This window comes from Bombina bombina, chromosome 2 (assembly GCF_027579735.1).
Source record: "Bombina bombina isolate aBomBom1 chromosome 2, aBomBom1.pri, whole genome shotgun sequence".
Classification (NCBI taxonomy): Eukaryota; Metazoa; Chordata; class Amphibia; order Anura; family Bombinatoridae; genus Bombina; species Bombina bombina.
This window is the reverse complement of record NC_069500.1, coordinates 1,041,603,030-1,041,622,240: the sequence shown is the minus strand read 5'-3', so window position 1 is coordinate 1,041,622,240 and position 19,211 is coordinate 1,041,603,030. Positions and strand designations below refer to the sequence as shown.

Sequence of the window (19,211 nt, the reverse complement as noted above, 5' to 3'; positions counted from 1 at the left end):
CAGGCAGCCTACTTTGCAGTGTTCTACAATACATCAAAATAGAAATGAAAATATAGCTGCTGGGATCAATATTATTCATGTTCAAAATGTAATGTGGAATCAAACACAATGCTATAAATTAGACTTTAAAAAGCTACTGGTATCAATTTCTTGGTGGACAGTCCTTTAAGGCAGCCTAAAATCAACAACAATTTTTATTTAATGCTCAGAAGATGTTAACATTACAAAGATGAATTTAACAAATTATCTCACACAATACAGCTCTGAATGCCCTCATGTATTTTGAATGTGTTTCCAGCATATAGATTGAATATAAGATAATGGCACATACAGATAGAATAAAGTATTGCATAATATAAAGTTCTCTAAAGGTCAGTACAGTCATTCCAGACCTTGAATCTGAACAGTACTTGATATGGATTAGGTGCATGCTTGCTTGTGTGTTTGTGCATGTGAGCGCATGTCTTCATCTATTTGTTTTTAGGTTAAACTGTCTTATAAAATGAATTTTGTGTAACTATGGTCTATGATTTTATGTTCATCATTACATTTTATTACTGCATGTTTACATTAGATACCACAGGCTAGATATTGGTCCTATGTCTAGGAGATAAGCTGCAGAACCATAATCAAATGATTGTCTGTTACTAAGTGACATCTTACTCTAATAAGACAAAACTAAACAACAGCCCCTCTAAATGACAAGCTTGGTAAGGAACTTCTGTCAACTTTCACAATAACCCTGTTAATTATAGCATAGAGGTAAAGTGTTGCTGCACTATAAAAATGTATCATAACCCCTCCATTACAACACTTACCCCACCCCCCATCAAAATTCACAATATCTGATGCCAGAAAATGCTAAAGAATTACCTGACTGGATCAATGATAAGGTAGGGGCATTTTTAAGCTTTTTTTCTTATGTTTTAGGGTTGAAGGGAACTTAGCAGTAGGAGTAGCATTCTTTATGTTGTATAGGTTATGTATTAAATACAGGGAATGTGGTTATTGCCATGAAGGGTACAATATAGGTAGTAGTAGTAACCTAAGGCAGTGGATTGGTTATGTTTTACCTGTCCACAATGAGGTTTACCCTGGTACAGTAGTATTGTAAGAACTTTACACCATCACAAGGCAGGTGTAAAAAGTGAGTTTGTGTAGGCATAAAAACAGGTCACAAGAAAATGAGACCAAATTCTGAGGACACTATAAAAAGTATTTTGCTCTGCCCATTTAAAGTATTAGGTTGTGCAAATAATATATTTGGAACCTGTCACTATTTTTAGAAGGTTGCTATTAATTACTGGTCCTGCCGCAGAAATATTTAGAACAGGATAGACATTTAGCTCCAATTTGTGTCTTAGATAGGGTCATTTACATAGCTTTATATGTTTTCATAAAAGAAAACGTAAACTAAAAAAAATGTTGGTAACATCTTCTGCAAATTAATTTTCTATTTATAATACTGGGGAAAAAACACACATGAAAAAAAAAGAAACCTGACATATTGCAACTTTCTGAATAAAAAACATCTAACAACCTGGAGCATTTAGCTGCTGGCAAAGTAATACAGAGTTGCTGGAGGGTTTCAAGGAGATAATACAGCTTGGGGACCTGAAAGGCAGATGATCTGAAAGCGTTTGCTTATTTTATCAGGCAAGCATAGGTTTTATTCACAAATGTGGCTCTGCATGAGATCCCTAGCCCTATTCCAGGCTCTCAAATCTAATGTTATCAACAGAAAATGTTTCAGAATGAGTTTTTTTTTTCCTCCCCTCATACAAACAGATGCCGGCCCAATTTCTGACTGTGATTGCTTGACTGCATACTACTTGCTGAATTCATCTTACTGCCAGCTCTAAACAATCACAGCTAAAGTAATGCTTAGCATGGAATGTTTGTCAGCATCTGCAATGCATATTGATCAGATATTTGCCCTAAACCGTCTGTCTAATCAAAAAATGAAGCATTAATATTCTTCTGGGCAAAGGGAAACATTATTGCCATATATTAAAGAAATACTTTAGTCTCAGACAAGCTTCATTACATATCCTATAATATCTTATGCAGAATAAATTACTCCATTATTCAAAAGATGATGTGGCCTAGTGGGGGAGGAGGAAGTTCAGATGTTCAAAATAGGTCTTTGGCTCTGAGCGAGAAAATCTATATGACGTGTTTTGATTCTGTATTCAGGTGGCTTTTTTTGATTAATTTGATTGAAGAAATTCTGTGAAAACCAATTTACGAGGGATTTGAAGATTTTCTGGCATTATTCAAACAAATGGTTCACTATTAACAAGATATATGTTGCCAGCACTAACATAAATGATCAAAGAAATTTACCATCCTCAATTACCACAGCAGAGAAAAAATTATAATAAAGCAGCAATTTGCAATAAGCCAACTGCCAGTAAAGCAAAAACGACAGAACTTAATAATGAAAATCACTCTGAATAATGTTATCAATGCAATTAAAATTGTGACCTTGAAAAATTAGCTAACATAAATTATATTACCTTTCCCATTAGCCTGACAATTTTTTATTTATTTTTTTAAACCTGACAATATTTAGTTAGGATTTTTTTTTCCATTCAACCTTGAATTTTTTGCTATAACTTTCAAGGAATTTTCTTCCATTCAAAAATATTGGAATGGAAAATATATTTACAATAGTGCAGCAGATTAGAATATTTTAAGACGTGTGAATTTAAACAAATGTAGATATATCACAGGAACGGTTACAGGGAAATTAGACTAAAATTTAACTCCCCCCACCCCAAAAAAAAAAACAAATGTAAAAAAAATTTATATTCATTATTTATTATAATTTTTTTTTTTTTGCTGTTTAGCTCTGAAAATATTGCAGTGGATCTTGTAGAATTCTGAGCTCAACATTCAACACAGTCATTACTTGAACAATGTATATATGTCCCTTATTGGTAACGGCAAATAAGGTAAGATAAACATTCTAAAAGCTTTGGTTGTTGACTGCAAAACAATGATAATGTTTGCTTAAAATAAAAGCAAAGTTTAAAATGCATTTATTCTGTGTGCAGACATTTCGCAAAGCAGTGCTTGTGCTCATATGTACTATGCATAAATATGGGTTTTACAAGAATGGAGAAAGCAAATCGTAGTTTTCAATTTCTTGTAATTTATTCCTTTGTCAAACTAGTAGATGTGGATTTTGGTAAAATAAACCATTTTAAAAATGATAAGCTGACAAAAATGGGAACAGTAAGATATATATATATATATAAATGTTCAGAATCAGTTATAAAAGAAAGTAACAAGGGTAGGTATGTGGTAGTAATTACTTTCTAATATTCAAAGGGACACTGAACTCAAATTTTATCTTTCATGATTCAGATAGAGCATACAATTTTAAGCAACCTTCTAATTTACTCAAATTATCAATTTTTCTAAATTATCTTGCTATCTTTATTTAAAAAGCAAGAATGTAAGTTTAGAAGCCGGCCCATATTTGGTTCACAACCTGGGTTGTCCTTGTTGATTGGTGGATAAATGCTGCTCAGTGATCTGCTTAGATGCCTTATTTTTCAAATAAAGATAGCAAGAGAACAAAGAAAATTGATAAAAGGAGTACATTAGAAAGTTTCTTAAAATTGCATGCTTTATCTGAATCATAAAAGAAAAATTTGGGGTTTAGTATCTCTTTAAAAAAAGACAACAGGCTTTTTAGCAATAAAACTCATCACATTTAAGTCGATCAGAGACAAATTAAAACCAGGCATTACTGAGTTCCAAAGGGAGGCAGTATGCAGTGTAATTATCATATGTTGTATATATAGATACACCTCTTCTCTTTGAGTCCCAAATCATATAAGCTGTTTTTTCTGTTTTGATTGGATGTGGAATACATACAAATTATTTGTTGCACTAAACTAGTGCTAACAGAGAATTCTGCATTAGGGCAGTGTATAGAATACACACAATACAAATAAATGTCCCATACTGCCCCTAAACCACCATAATCCCACCATACTTAGCCCCGGCCAGATCCCATAACCACTAAGGCCCCACCACATTTAACCACAAACTGATAGACCAGCCCAACACACTTGTTTGTCCTGGGTGATTGAAAGGCCATGCTCTCACTTGACTGGTCATGGAATAGTAGGGAGCAGCACAGCGCTTGCATGTGCTTGTGTAATAATACATGTGGGCATTTGACGCTGCATGCTTGCCTGCTGGTTGATAGCTTGGGCCCTTATTGTCTAAACTATTAAGAATTCCCCACCATAATGAACACCTGAACTGCTGAATCCCCACCACATTTAGGGTTAGATTTTGATTGGAGCACTATTTTAACATGTGCCCGTAAAGGGAAACATTTGCCCGTTTAAAGGCGCACATTAAATAACCAGATAACCAGACAAGTGGCTGGTTAATGCTCCCGGGAGCTCACGGTTTCAATTTACTTTAAGCGCAATTAACCAGAGGTCAGACCTATAATTCATTAAAAAAGTGCCCCAATTGTGCTCTATAGATGCCCTGATTTGACATTATTTTAAATGATAGATGATAGGTTAAGAAGTTTGCGCATATAACCCAACAGGAGTACATTCATTCTTCATGTGCGCTAACCCAACATGAGTTATCTTATTAAGGCGCGTTACGTATTTATTAAATATAAAATATTGAAAAATATTATTAAATAATGTAAAAAATTATTATAAATGTTCTAAAAATAATACATAGAATATTTATGTATATATAATTTATATATATATAACTGTACCTATAATAATTGTTAATAATAATTATTAATATATTTTACAATATTTCATATTTAATATTTCAATAACATGCCTTAAGGTAACTAATTCTTCATGTGCATTAACCCGACTCCGTGTTAGACCTACATTGTAAAACCTGAAGCGTTTTAAGCATATTCTACATTATAGCAATAGATATATAGATATATACAGACATATTCATTTAAAATAAAAATAACATTTTCCTGTATGTGAAGAACATTGGAATGTGAAATGTTTACAGTAAATACACAGTAAAACACACTATATATATAGTAGTACTTTGCAGTCAAATATATATCATATACCTTTGAACCCTTATAACTTTTTTTAAATTAATATTTACATGATTATTTTTTATCAAATAGTGTGTATATGAGTATAACAATTTCTTTTTCTTTTAATGTATTTATATTGTGTTTGATGATTTTTTTTTTCATCCCTGACCCTTTACGCAAGGTCATTCTAACGCACTTTAGCAAACTCTTTCAATTTGTAATATGTTTGTGCCCCTCTTGTAATCTAGCCCTTTGTGTCACAAAAGACTGATAATGGGACCTCACTCTAACATAATCAGAAGCTTAGCATCATCTTGACCCTTACAGGATAACCATCTATTCAGATTGTGCTTCCGTTTAGAGCACTGGGTGCAAATATGTTGCGCAGGATGCAATTTCTGCGTGACATGAAATTTCAACCCTGTGAAACGTATTCCTTCAGACAATCTTCTACTGTCAAAATGGGGACACTTGTCGATAATTTTAGACGCTTCAAAGTTCACTGTAAGTGGCAACAAAGATGGGTTTACCTGATTTAAAATTCAGTCTTTTCACTTCTACATGAGACAATAATTTTCCACTATTCGTCCTATTGACCTCATACTGAGTCCTTTCAATGATCGTTAAAGGGTAACCTCTCAACTTAATTTGTTCTTTCGTAGCGCAGATTTAACTTACAGAATCTTCATCTTTTTTACAATCTTTTGATGTGAATAAACTGACCTTTTGTAATCCCAAAGCCCATGTGCCTATGGTGACAGCTTCTATATGTGTAATCAGTAATAGTTTGTTTTATAAAATGTAGTGATCATTTTATGTAAACATTTCATTCCATCAAATTCAAAAACATTCTGAAACTGTCATGGGATTTTGACACTACACACCACATTAGCAAAAACTTGTCCAATAAATTTGCTGGAACATGAGTTTAAATTACATTTAAAGTCTTTATTTGAATATAAACTCCTGAAAATAAAATATTTTATGTATTCAAGATTTACCATCTTTATAGATTATCAAGGATGTTAAAGGAACAGTAAAATCAAAATTAAACTTTCATGATTTAGATAGACCATACAATTTTAAATAACTTACCAAATTACTTCTGTTATCAAATTCGCTTTGTTCTCTTGGTATCGTTTTATTAAAGAGTAAAACAAGGTAGGCTCTTAAGAGCTCAGGAGTGTGCATGTGTCTTTAATACTCTATGGCAGCAGTGTTTTGCAACATTGTAGAACAAAGCTACAAATAATGTTGCAAAACACTGCTACCATAGAGTACTAAAGACACGTGCACACTCCTGAGCTCTTATGAGCCTACTTAGTTTTAATCTTCAATAAAAGATACTAAGCGAACAACACAAATTTGATAACAGAAGTAAAATGGAAAGTTGTTTAAAATTACATGCTCTATCTGACTCATGAAAGATTCATTTTGTCTTTACTGTCCCTTTAAACACCTAATTATCTTCAACAATTTCGCTGAAGGTAAAATGTCTAACTTCTTTTTATGTCAGTTTGTTATACTGTATAGTTTATATACTGTGCCCCAAAAAACAGCACTGTTTGCTCTATGTTGAAAGATCTGAAAAACTTTATTTACTAAACATCTGACTCCAATAAAGAAATAATTACAGATAAGCATGGGATGTACTAAGTGTGTTTATACCTAACAATGATCCAGTACAATTCTTAAAGGGACAATGAACCCAAATTTTTTTTTCTTTCTTGATTCAGATAGAGCATGCAATTTTAAGCAACTTTCTAATTTACTCCTATTGTCAAATTTTCCTTATTCTCTTGGTACCTTTATTTGAAAAGCAAGAATGTATGTTTAGATGCCGGCCCATTTTTGGCAAACAACCTGGGTTGTTCTTGCTGATTGGTGGATAAATTCACCAACCAATAAACAAGTGTTGTCCAGGGTCTGAACCAAAAAAATTGCTTAGATGCCTTCTTTTTCAAATAAAGATAGCAAGAGAATGAAGAAAAATTAATAATAGGAGTAAATCAGAAAGTTGGTTAAAATTGCATGCTCTATATGAATCACAAACGGAAAAATTGGGTTCAGTGTCCTTTCAAAAGAGCAATAACCAGCTAGTTCCCAGTAATGCATTGAGGCTTCTGAACTTACTTATGATTTTACAAAATAAGGATATCAAGAAAACAAATTAAATGTGAAACGTCTCTTAAAATTATATGCTCTGGGGTGGACGGAGTTAGACCACAAGCTGAGCGGACGTGCTTCTTAACAGCTCTGTTGCTGACTAAACTGCTACATACTGCTACATAGGACTCCTCGTTGGCACTGCAACTGACGCGGCACTCTACCACAACAGCCAGCAATATGTTAGGGGGTATGCAGACTGTTCCGAGGGTTGTAGACCCTTAACTCACACTCCGGAGCTGAACCTGACTAGAGGGCCCACCCACCATTATGGGTGCAGTGCGGCGGGGAAAATTACCTAAGCTCCCTACAAGCATCTCAAAGAGCACTCTGATCATAATGTTGGCTGACAGCCATCTGCAAAATCACGGTGGGACGGAGGTAAGCAGTGAGGTGTATCTCCTTGTTCGCACTTTTCATCTGTTGTTCTCCAGCCTCACTATTTACGCTGAGACGATCCATAGCCTCAAAACTGCACACATCAGTGAAGTCTCAGCTCTCAGACCCTCTCAGACCCTCTCTGTGGCACTTCCGCTCATAAGTCTCTTAAGATAATATCCTAAAGGACTTTGTGCCTTGGAGCCCTATTACACCCTGATACCTACAGTGAAGAACTGTTTTTTTATACACCAGGGCTCACACATTAATTATGGCATCCTAGAATATTAGTGGCTTCCCCCACTGGCGGGGATACTGTGTTTCTGAAGCCTGAACCTGTCAATCAATACAGACCTACCCTTGAGTAATTATTTACTCACTACTTCAGTGGCCTCACTTTTTTCATTATTGGCTATTTGGCTACTGCAACCTGAAACAATAGCCTTATAGGATCACTGACTGGTCAATATGTCGCAGCACTCCAAAAAGAAATTAAAACCTAACCTCAAGGCTAAGAGGACAATTTTCAATCACAGACTGAACTGGATCCACAGGGGTCTGAGGAGGAGGGACTAGTTTCCCCTTCTCTTAGTGGAGATAGCCAGAGCTCACGCCACTGGTCGTTTGACCATTCTGAGGAAGATTCATCTGCCGCTATACACATACCTGCCGACTCTATTAAGCAGCTTTTTGATAAACACCACAGTTTTTTTAATAAGAGATTTGACAAACTGGAGAAATAATTAGCTGATTTAAAGAGAGACATCTTGCATTAGTGAGCGCACCGACACCCTAGAAAAGAAACAGAAGACCTAACAGTCGATCATGCTCATTGGGCCAACTATACACAAAATCTAGCTAACTAGGTGGTAGTTCTGGAAGCTAAATTGGCTGATGTTGAGGACTGCTCAACGCGAAGTAATGTCCATATCAGGGGCATCCCTGAGTCAGTCCCTCCTCAGGAACATGAAAGATTTGCAATATCCTTGTTTCAGGCCCTGGTTGGCCATTCACAGGGCGATGAGAATTGTATCGACCGCATACACCGTATAGCCAGACCCAAGAACTTACCTCTGGACAAGTCTAGAGACACCATTGCCTGTCTTCACTACTACTCATATGAAGAGAAGCTGCTACATGAGTCCATGCGATCCCAGGCCTTTCAGGGGGAGTTAGCTGGTATACAGATGTTCTCAGACTTCTCAGTATACACCCTCCTCCAAAGAATCTTTAGGGAAATAACAATGGAGTTAAGGAACCTAGGTATTTGTTATTGCTGGGGCTTTCCAGCCAAGCTCTTCATTAATAAAGATGGAGTCCAACACATCATCTCCAACCCACAGTAGGCCAAAGATTTCTTCCAGGAGTGGTGCAGACCGTCTCCTCCCCAAAATGTCCCCCCCCCCAGGTCTGCGGGGAATATTAGAGCTGCTTCTCAAGAGTGGAAGCCAAATAGGCCCAGACCTAGCCCCACTATTAGACAACCTAATTGATGGACCCTTCTCATTCTTTAGGTCTGCATGCTAAGCTCTGCCAAAAATGGTCAAACAGACTGGTAACATATGATGCTTGGATCTTTATGCAGAACTTTCTTTTAACAGTTTCTTGTATATCAAGTTTTGTTAATGTTCATATGTTATGTTAAGGGTGTGTACTCTTTTTTTCTCCCTCTGTATTTTACTGGTTTAGTTGACATGTTGAGTTGCTATTAAGGGAGGACTGCTACTGAAAAGTTTTTTTTGTGTCTCCTTTGAAACCATCCCTTCCTTATCCTGTCAGACCTACCCTTTACCCCATGTCCCATCCTCTTCCTCTTCATCCCCTTCCCTCCCCTAGCCACTTTTTTTTTTCTTCTTTCTCCTCCCCTCATGTACATGTAAACAGTAATGGAATAGCTAGTAATATGTTTAGATCTACAAATCTACTACTGCTTTGTGTCATGATTGCTTTATTTTAATTATGTATACCACTCCATGTTGGCAAAAATGCTAGGCCTCAAAAGTGTTTTTGCTCAATAGTACGATATAACCAAGTCCCCCCTTTTTATATTTTTTTCTCATGAACGGATGTGTGTGCTAGAAGATATAGACACACCTATAGGCGCTCTGCTAGATGTCTCATGTATTTACTTAAGCTGTTTCAGTGTTAGTATGTTATTTTTTCCTTTTGAAATGACCTATTATGCCACTTGGTAAAGAAAGGTTATCACTTTATATGTTTTTATGCTTGAAACCTCAGAAATGTAACTACCTTAAATTTATGGTAAAGTTTAAACTGTTTTCACCAAGTATAACTGTACCTGTAAAGTCATCACAACTATTATGGTTTCTCCTACACACCTTCAGAGTTCCCTCTTATTTCCTGCACCGACGCCTTTCTCCCTCTCCCAAATCCTTCATTCCATATACCTGTACATTCAGTTCTCTCGCTCGTATCCGGGCTTCACAACCTAGACTAGCTCTACAGTTACTGACATATGGCAGTGTTGCCGCCAGTGGGGACCCTTATCCTACCCCTGGTACTTATTGTTACTCTACCCCCAATTTTAACCCACTCTGCATCTGTGTTGGTCAATTCCCACCCAGCGCTCCACTCTGCAGAGAAGCTTGGCCTCACTCTGCTCACATTTTTTTTTAATCTTATCTACTCAGTTTTATATAATTGGTCTTTGTCAAGGTGGAAGAGAGGAGATTGAGGTGTTTACAATTTGACCCTACCGGACTTCACTCTTCTTCACTCACCCTCTCTCGTCTTTTCTGTCCTCTCTTTTCTTTTGCCCCCTGCCCATTTGCTCCATTTCCCTCCTCTCCCCCCCCCCCCACTTTTTTATCTCTTCCCTCAGAGGTTCAGAAAAACCTCTATTATATGAAACAAAAATATTACCATAAGGATAATAAACCCAACAGACAGATTGTTGGCCACCAAACTTCGGCAGCGTGCCCAACTGAACAGGATCGGGATGATCAAAGACAATGGACGGGTCTTTTACTCACCTAAAGACATAGGGAAATCTTTTTCCAGGTATTATCAACAACTATATGACATAGCCAGATAAAAGTACTTCTACTCATAACAAAAGGAAATTTTTTGCTTCCCTACATCTTCCCCATGTACCAAATGAGTCCAAGGACTGTCTAACCACCCCCATTCAGCTTCAGGAAGTTAAAGATACGATCAAGAACCTAAAGCTCCACAAATCTCGAAACCCTGATGGATACTAAGCTGTGTTCTATAAGAAACTCTTTCCAGAGCTAGGGGGGCAATTAGTAAAGGTGTTTAAATCAGCTCAGAAATGTAGCCATTTTCCAAATGAATACTTGGAAGCCAAGATTATCACCATCCCTAAACCGGGAAAGGACCCAATGCTAAGTTATCGCCCCATTTCCTTAATAAGTATTGAGGTTAAAATCTTTGCCAAGATTTTGGCCAATAGATTGGCATCTGTTCTACCTGAAATTTTTCATTGGGATCATGTAGGCTACATGCCCAATAGACAAGGCTCAGATAATACTAGGCATTTGATAAATATTTTTGTGGTATCCGCGACCGTGGAGACCCCTTTGGTCACCCTGTCCTTAGACACCGAGAAGGCCTTTGACAGGGTGAGATGGGCCTATATGTGGAAAACTATGAGAGCCTTTGGCCTTCCAGAAGGCTTTATCACTGTGGTATCTGCTTTGTACTCCAGTCCCTTTGCCACAGTGAGGGGGGTAGGATTTGCTTTTGACCACTTTATATTAGGAATGGGACAAGACAGGATTGCCCTCTTTCTCCCTTGCTGTTCACACTAGTTATAGAGCCACTCACGGAAAGAATTCGGCAGCACCCTGACATATCAGGATTACTCTTATATGACACACCCCTAGCACTCTTCGCTGATGACCTAACAATATTTATAACTGACACTAAGGGCTCCATGTACTAAGCCGTCAATTCATCCGTCATTTTAGACGCAGCTAAACTCGCCGTTACTCGCCGCGGGCGAAATGGTGTCCGCTGTAGCTATGTACTAATAATCCCACAATAAATAGACACGTCTAGCCCGCCGCGAGCAGTGGCGGAATATTGATAAATTTGACGATAAATTCAAACTCACTTTTGATTCTTCAACACAAAAGTTTTTCTCAGTTATTAATCATGACAAAACAAAAAATGAAATCAAATTACATATTTACGGTATAAAAAATCTACTTGCTCCATTAACATTCCCAAAGTTGCCCTAATTTTAGAAATTTTTTGTTTAACATGATCTTCTAGACAACTCTGAGTACTTTTGTCTGCAGTCTCAATAGTTGATGTTGAAGATAAATCTGTAGAAAAATAAATGAAAAGCAAATTTTAATTCAATTGTCATATACATATTCAATGTATGATAGGGTTTTTCATCACAAATATTACCTCCTGATGTGCTGTTATCTACGTTATCTACTATATTAGCTTCTACACTTATGTCCACTCCTTTAAAGCTTTCATCTGAGCCAACTCCTATTTGAAATATACAATATATGTATTAGTTAAAACTTGTATTTTCTTAGATTTAAGATTACTGAGTATGAAACATACCTTTATCTACCATCATTGTTGGTAAAACTTATATCCTTGGTTGAGTATCATCTGAAGTCAATGCTTCAAATATTGTCACACTATCAGGATTTTGAAATTCTTCCATTTCCATACTAGTTTCCATTTCTTCCATGGTAATATCTATGAACGAAATTACAAAGATAAAGATAGAAAACTATTAAATCAAAAACCTTGTATATATTATTTAAAACAATAATAATAATAATCATTAAAAGGGACATAGAAACCAATTTCTAAGTTTCATGATTCAGATAGTGCATGCAATTTAAATAAACTTTCTATTTTACTTCATTCTTTTTGTATCTTTATTTGAAAAGCAAGAATCTAAGTTTAGATGCCAGCCCATTTTTGGTGAACCAACTGTGTTGTACTTGCTAATTGGACAGAACCAATCAAAGAGTGCTGTCCATGGTGCTCAACCAAAAGTTGGCTGGCTCCTTAGCTTAGATGCCCTCTTTTTCAAATAAAGATAGAAAGTTAATGAGGAAAAAAATGATAATAGAAGTAAATTAGCAACTTGATTAATATTGCATCATGCTAAAACTTTTTAAGCCAAAACCTAAAATATATGATTTAAAATTTAAATAATAAGTCATTAACTGTCTGTGTCTCTTTATGACAAATTTCATATGGATTTGGAGATAATTCAATATCCAATAGTGTTATTGGCAAAGGTGGAGAAAGAGCTTCACTTCTGGGTGTTTGCACCAACATTGACCTTAAGTAGCGTGGTGGGTGTGCACACTTCATTCTCCTACTTCTCATATCTATAAACATATATATAATAAAAAAATTTAATAAAAAAATTTTAATTAATTATTCCAAGTAATTTTTTGTTTTCAAAACATTCAGTTCTGCATGCTTACTTTTCTAACATGTTTCAATGTTATATAGTAATATATTTATATTTTATTCTACTAACTCAGTTCTGCATGTTTCAATGGTATATACTAATATAGTTATATTTTACTCTACTAACTCATTTTTGTATGCTAAGTTTTCTAACCTTTTAAGTGTATATAGTAATATAGTTCAATTTTAATCTACTAACTCAGTTCTGCATGCTTACTTTTGTAACTTTTTGCAATTGTATATACTAATATAGTCAAAGTAACACTCAGGAAATATTATTTTCCTGGATTCGTCAATGATGACGCAGTTCAAAAATAAACCCTTTTTTTATATTATTAAAAATTATTTCATATATAATTTTGAAACTTACATGTCCTTATCAATCTTCGAATCGATTTATAGTACTTTGGTTCTCTTCTCTTCAAATCACTATATTTTCTAAGACACTGTCGTCTTGTTCTTTTAATTTTTGAAATACGATGCATTCTTCTCAGCATCTCGTATATAATTTTGTCTCTGCATTCCTGTCTCACTCCCCTCACACCACCAATCCGTTTAGGGAAATATTTATCCATGGCATAAACTAATATCACCAATTCTCCAGCACCAAAAGGTTCAGGACGCGACATGTTAGACGATGACGTGATTAATCGTTATGTCAATCATTAGCGCATTGATATAGATATGTATCCCCGAAAAATAGAGAAAAATATAATGTATATGTAGATTAATGTATTTTATGAAGGTTTGTAAATATCGATGTTGATAGTTATTACAAATGATATTTGGTTTCTATACATTTTCTTTGTTTCAGATGTGTTGATATGTATTAACATTTATACTTTGGTTTACAATAGTTATTGTTTCTAAACATTTTATTTGTTTCAGATGTGTTTTTATGTATTAAAATTTAATTTGGTTTACAATTTTTATTTTGTTTATAAACATTTAATTTTTTTAAGATGTGTTTATATGTATTAAAATGTGTTATTTTGTTTCTAAACATTTTCGTTGTTTCATATGTGTTTATATGTATTAGAATTTATTTTGGTTTACAATTGTTATTTGGTTTCTAAACATTTCCTTTTTTTTCAGATGTGTTTATATGTATAACAAGTTACTTTGGTTTACAATTGTTAATATATAATGTTTAAAGATTATAATTTTGTAATACAATAATTTATTTTGCCATTATTTTCTATATGCCACTATTCTTTTAACAAATCTTGAATGCAAAAATATATTATAAAGGTTAAGAAAATAAGTGCTAAGAGTAAGCCCTTAAGGTATTTATTTGAATATGGGAAAACCTAGTAGCTGTTAAAAATAGAGGTTAGAATAAAACAAATAAAATTAGCAAGTCTTTTTTAACTCAAAAATCCAATCTGATAACATAAAGCACTGTTGAATATACTGTCGCTTGTTACAGCTACAATTCAATGACACAATACAATGAATTAGCATCAGCTATGGAGGGATTACATTACAATAATCACATATGTAAAAGAGTGAGAGCAGCTGTAGACACTAGTGTGATGTCACAAAGACAATGTATTACCTATAATATATTGTCTGTAATAACTTTGATCATAAACTTTATTTATTTGAAACCTTTGATAATTGAAGAGCAACAACTGTTATGTATTTAACTGTTTATCATGAGTGATTTTTAATAACCTTAACTCTTAAAAAAAAATGGAGACAAGTTAATAAAGAAAGTTTTTTATTGATCAACTGAAACTTTAATCCTCAAACACAAAATATTGTTCTGAAACCATGTCCCTTGTTGCATTTCCACGCCTATTAGCTTGTTCTACACATATTTCTTCTGGTAAATCATCAGCATCTATTGGATCTTCATCTTCTAATGGACAGCCTCTTTTAATTGCAATATTGTGCAGTATGCAGCAAACCAATATAATTTTGGCAACTTTCTCTGGTGCATACTGCATAGCACCACCAGAACGATCAAGACATCGAAACCGCATTTTCAAAAGACCGAAAGTCCTCTCAATAATCCCCCTGGTAGATCGGTGAGCTTCATTGAAACGTACTTGACTTCTGGTCTGTGGGTTGTTATAGGGAGTCAACAGCCATTCTGTACATGAGTACCCTCCATCTCCTAATAGAAGATATAATAAATATAAATATTAATATAAGAATAATTATAAAGATTCAGAACTATACAATACAATTAAACTATACAGATTACAGTCGACAAATTGGGCGCAATTTTGGTACATTGAAATGAGAGACATATTAGACGCCAGTTATGCTTACCTAGAAGCCATCCGTCAGGCATATTTCCGTCCTCGAACTTCCGGTATAACCCAGTCTGCCTTAAAATGTAAGAATCATGACAGGAGCCAGGAAAGTTAGAACGGACACTGATAATCCTCATGTGGGGGTCACAGACCATCTGGACATTCAAGGAATGGAAATGCTTTCTATTCCTATAGATCTCCTCACAAGCTTGAAGTGGTCTTACAGCAACATGGGTACAGTCTATGGCACCTAGGACATTGGGCATTCCAGCCATCCTATAGAAATTTGACTTGATAGATTGCCATTCTTCAGGGGTAGATGGCAAACAAACATATCGATGAAAAATAACCATCATAGCCCCTATTACTTTGGATAAGTGGCGTGAAAAAGCAGATTGACTCATTCCAATAATGACGCTAGAAACTGCCTGAAAGGAGCCTGTTGCAAAAAAATGCAATGCCGCTAATAGTTTGAGAAGTCCCGGAATAGCTTGTGAACGAGCAGTCATCGGCTCCAAATGATCTTCAATCTCTCGATACAGGTGTAATATCGATTCACGATCAAGCCGGAATCTTTGTATGATCTCTCGGTCAGAAAGGCCGTGCAAACCAACCCGTGGAAGGAATACACGGGGGACTCGAACTCTCCTTCTTCTAACCAATCGATTAGCTACATTTCCAGTATTCTGTCTTCTAGCCCGGATTTGCATCAAACGGAGAATAAACAAAAACAGAATTCTCTCCATAGCTGCTGAAATGAACAATGTAAGTACAATGCTGATATTACTGCCTTTTATATATGTCTAGACTGGCGTCTAGAGTGACTTTCCTATTGTTTTGTACCTTGCCCGCCACCTAAAAGGTGGCGAGGCAAAAATAACGAGGTGGGAGCGGAAATTGACGCGAGCGGACAAATAGATTTTTTAGTACATTCGTTTTTGGCGAGTTGGTGGTCAAATGTGTCTAATTACAGTAAAAAATGGAGAGGTAGCGAGGTATGGCGGATAAGTACGCTCGCAATTTTAAAGATGCGAGTTTTTACATAATTGACGGCTTTGTACATATCAGTTTGCGAGTTTGGACGCGAGATTTGTTGCGGGTAGCTCGCTGACTGCTTAGTACATGGAGCCCTAAGAGTTTGATTCCAGTACTATTTTATACCCGAAAAGAATTTGGAAATTGCTCCTATAAAATTATTTATGCTAAAACAGAGGCGTATGCAATTGGTCTACCCCCCACTGACGTCCAAGAACTCGCCAGACTTTATCCCTTTAACTGGTCTACTACTGGTCTTAGACACCTAGGGGTCTTCCTTTTTTTTTTTTTTTTAAATCTTTTATTTATCCTCAAGCACAGAATACATTTCAGTAACACATATTTGTCACACTTACACAAAATTCTTTGTAGACCATGCAGGTAACACAAAACCAAAAAACATGTTTTCCATTTGTATCTTATTTATAACATTAGGCAAAACCTCCTCTGCTAACTAAAAGAGACAAAAATGGTAATTAAATCCTGCACTAATCATAATTACTGTATAGTGACAACATAAAATATCATGACATTCTCAGCTTAATATTAAATTCTCCAATCATAAACTTCCATTGTCATACTATTGTGCGTTTATTTCTTATTTACCTAAAAAATAATAAAATAACAAAAACTACAAAAAACTACAAAAAAAAAAAAAAAAAAAAAAAAAAAGGGAAAGGTCGGAGGAAGAAAGAAAGGACAGGAAGGAAGGGGACTCCTAAATCTCCATCTCCACCAGATTTTAAATGTCCAAACATAGATAATTTATTAGTACCAGTCTACTGGGAATATGTTCCTGAGAATCAATGTACCAAAAAAATCTGATTTATGAAAGCACTTTGTTAGTGAATATTGTAAATTATATGGTTGGTCCAATATTACAAGAAGCCATTTATCAAAAAAACATTGAATCTGATTTGAAGATAAAGTCTTTCACTATTTAGTTGTTCAAACATAATTTGCGAATAAACTTCCTGTTTAAATAACTTAAATGAGGGAGCATTCTTATTTTTCCAGCTTCGAAAAATTAAATTACGACCTAATAAGATTAATGTATCAATCGTCTTAGAGAATTTTATGGTAATCTCCTTAGTTAGGAAGAAAACTTGAAATACATCTATTAAAAAATTCTCCTGAGAGATTTTGGACCACCAAAAAAATACCTTAAACCAAAATTGCTTAATTTTAGGGCAAAACCATAGACAGTGCAGGAGGTCAGCATCAGCCTGTTTACATTTAAAACATTCCCCTGTATTGTTGCCTGTCCACTTAGCTAACATTTTTGGTGTAATATACACCTTGTTAATTAATTTTATGTGTGATTCGTTCCAAGATGTAGGAATTTTAGCCTCTTTTAGATTTGATCTTTTCTAATGTTATTTCTTGAAAATAAGGCCTCCAGACATTAGTTAACATTTCTAAGCCTAGCTGCCCTTGTTTCGACATTAAAATATTATAAGTTAACGAAATGGTATGGATACTATTTTTATGTAGGATGATATAATCTTTAAGTACACCGAATTCTTTGTAGTCTTGAGGGGTCTTCCTAATCTAATTGGAGTTTCTCTGAGGTTTCTTTGTACCTATTTGTCTCACTGTCTACCTATCACAATCCCAAATCGATATCTTGACAAGTTTCAATCCATCTTTAAATCTTATATCTGGGCAAGGAAACCACTTAGGGCTTCCTTGGAACTCCTACAAATGCCAATATGATGTGGAGGATTGTTGATCCAAAATGTCCATTACTATTATAAGGCAACTATGCTATCACATATAGTTCTGTGGGGTTTTGAGGAAGATCAGTCTAGATGGCATCTGATTGAACAGGCCTCACTTCCATGCGGGGTCAGGCTCTCTAACCTGATATGGATTCCAGATCATGCGCTGGTACTCATCGGCCTTAATAATAAGATAATATTGGCTTGCTTACAAAGGTGGAAACACCTTAGACATGAACAATTAATTGCTCCCCATCCATATCCAATCCATTACATTTTGGCTGTTCTGTTTTGCTTACCTAACTCACACCCATGATGGTGGGAAAATTGTGGCCCACTTCATGTCAGAGATCTTTATCATAGAGATAAGCTGATGACACGGGCACAGACATTGGAGAGACTAGAGATTCCTAAAAAGATGCACTTTGGATGCCTACGGTTACATTCGCTGATGGCCTCTTGGGGGTTTCCAGTTTGTGGCTTGAAGAAGCCGGCTCTTTGGGAGCAGCGGTGGCTGTCTAGCAAACACCCACACAAGTTCCTCTCCTTTCACTATCAAACTATTCTTAATTCCCCAGCTTACAGTAAAACCCGGCAGGCGAAGGAGTGGGAGAGAGAATGGGAATGAGAGTTTGAAGATATTGACTGGCTTATGCTATTCATTGCACAAAAACTGCCATTCACTGTGCAACGCTTTATGAGCTTTATCTGAAGCTTCTCATAAGATGGCATATGGTCCCTTCCAAGATTAAAAAAATCTTCCCCATGCGATCTAAGCTATGTTGGAGGGGATGCAGTACAATTGGTTCACAACTACATACTTAGTGGGCTTGCCCCTGCTACAGACTCTTTGGGATAAAGTCTCACATAATCTGAGAGATTTGGGGTTACTACAATCCTTACCTGCCCTTATGGCACTTCTACATATAGGTCTAGGGGGGCTCCCCAAAGCAACCAAATACTTGATTATTTATGTTCTGCTGGCAACTAAACTGGTGATTGCACGTATGTGGCTAAAACAAGCTGCACCATCTTGGACTCAGGGTGGTTGATATTATCCAATTTATTCATAAAATGGAAGAGTATTGCCTAAGTGTAGATGGCCAATCAGCATTACATGCTGTTATCTGGGTGATGTGGGATGATTGGGAG

General features: G+C 35.7%; 1 protein-coding gene across 3 annotated transcripts in view; it reads right to left on the bottom strand.

The window, feature by feature from the left end:
* LOC128650021 (UPF0462 protein C4orf33 homolog) overlaps positions 1 to 19,211 on the bottom strand; it is a 240,790-nt gene that overhangs the window by 47,517 nt on the left and 174,062 nt on the right. The window lies entirely within an intron of this gene.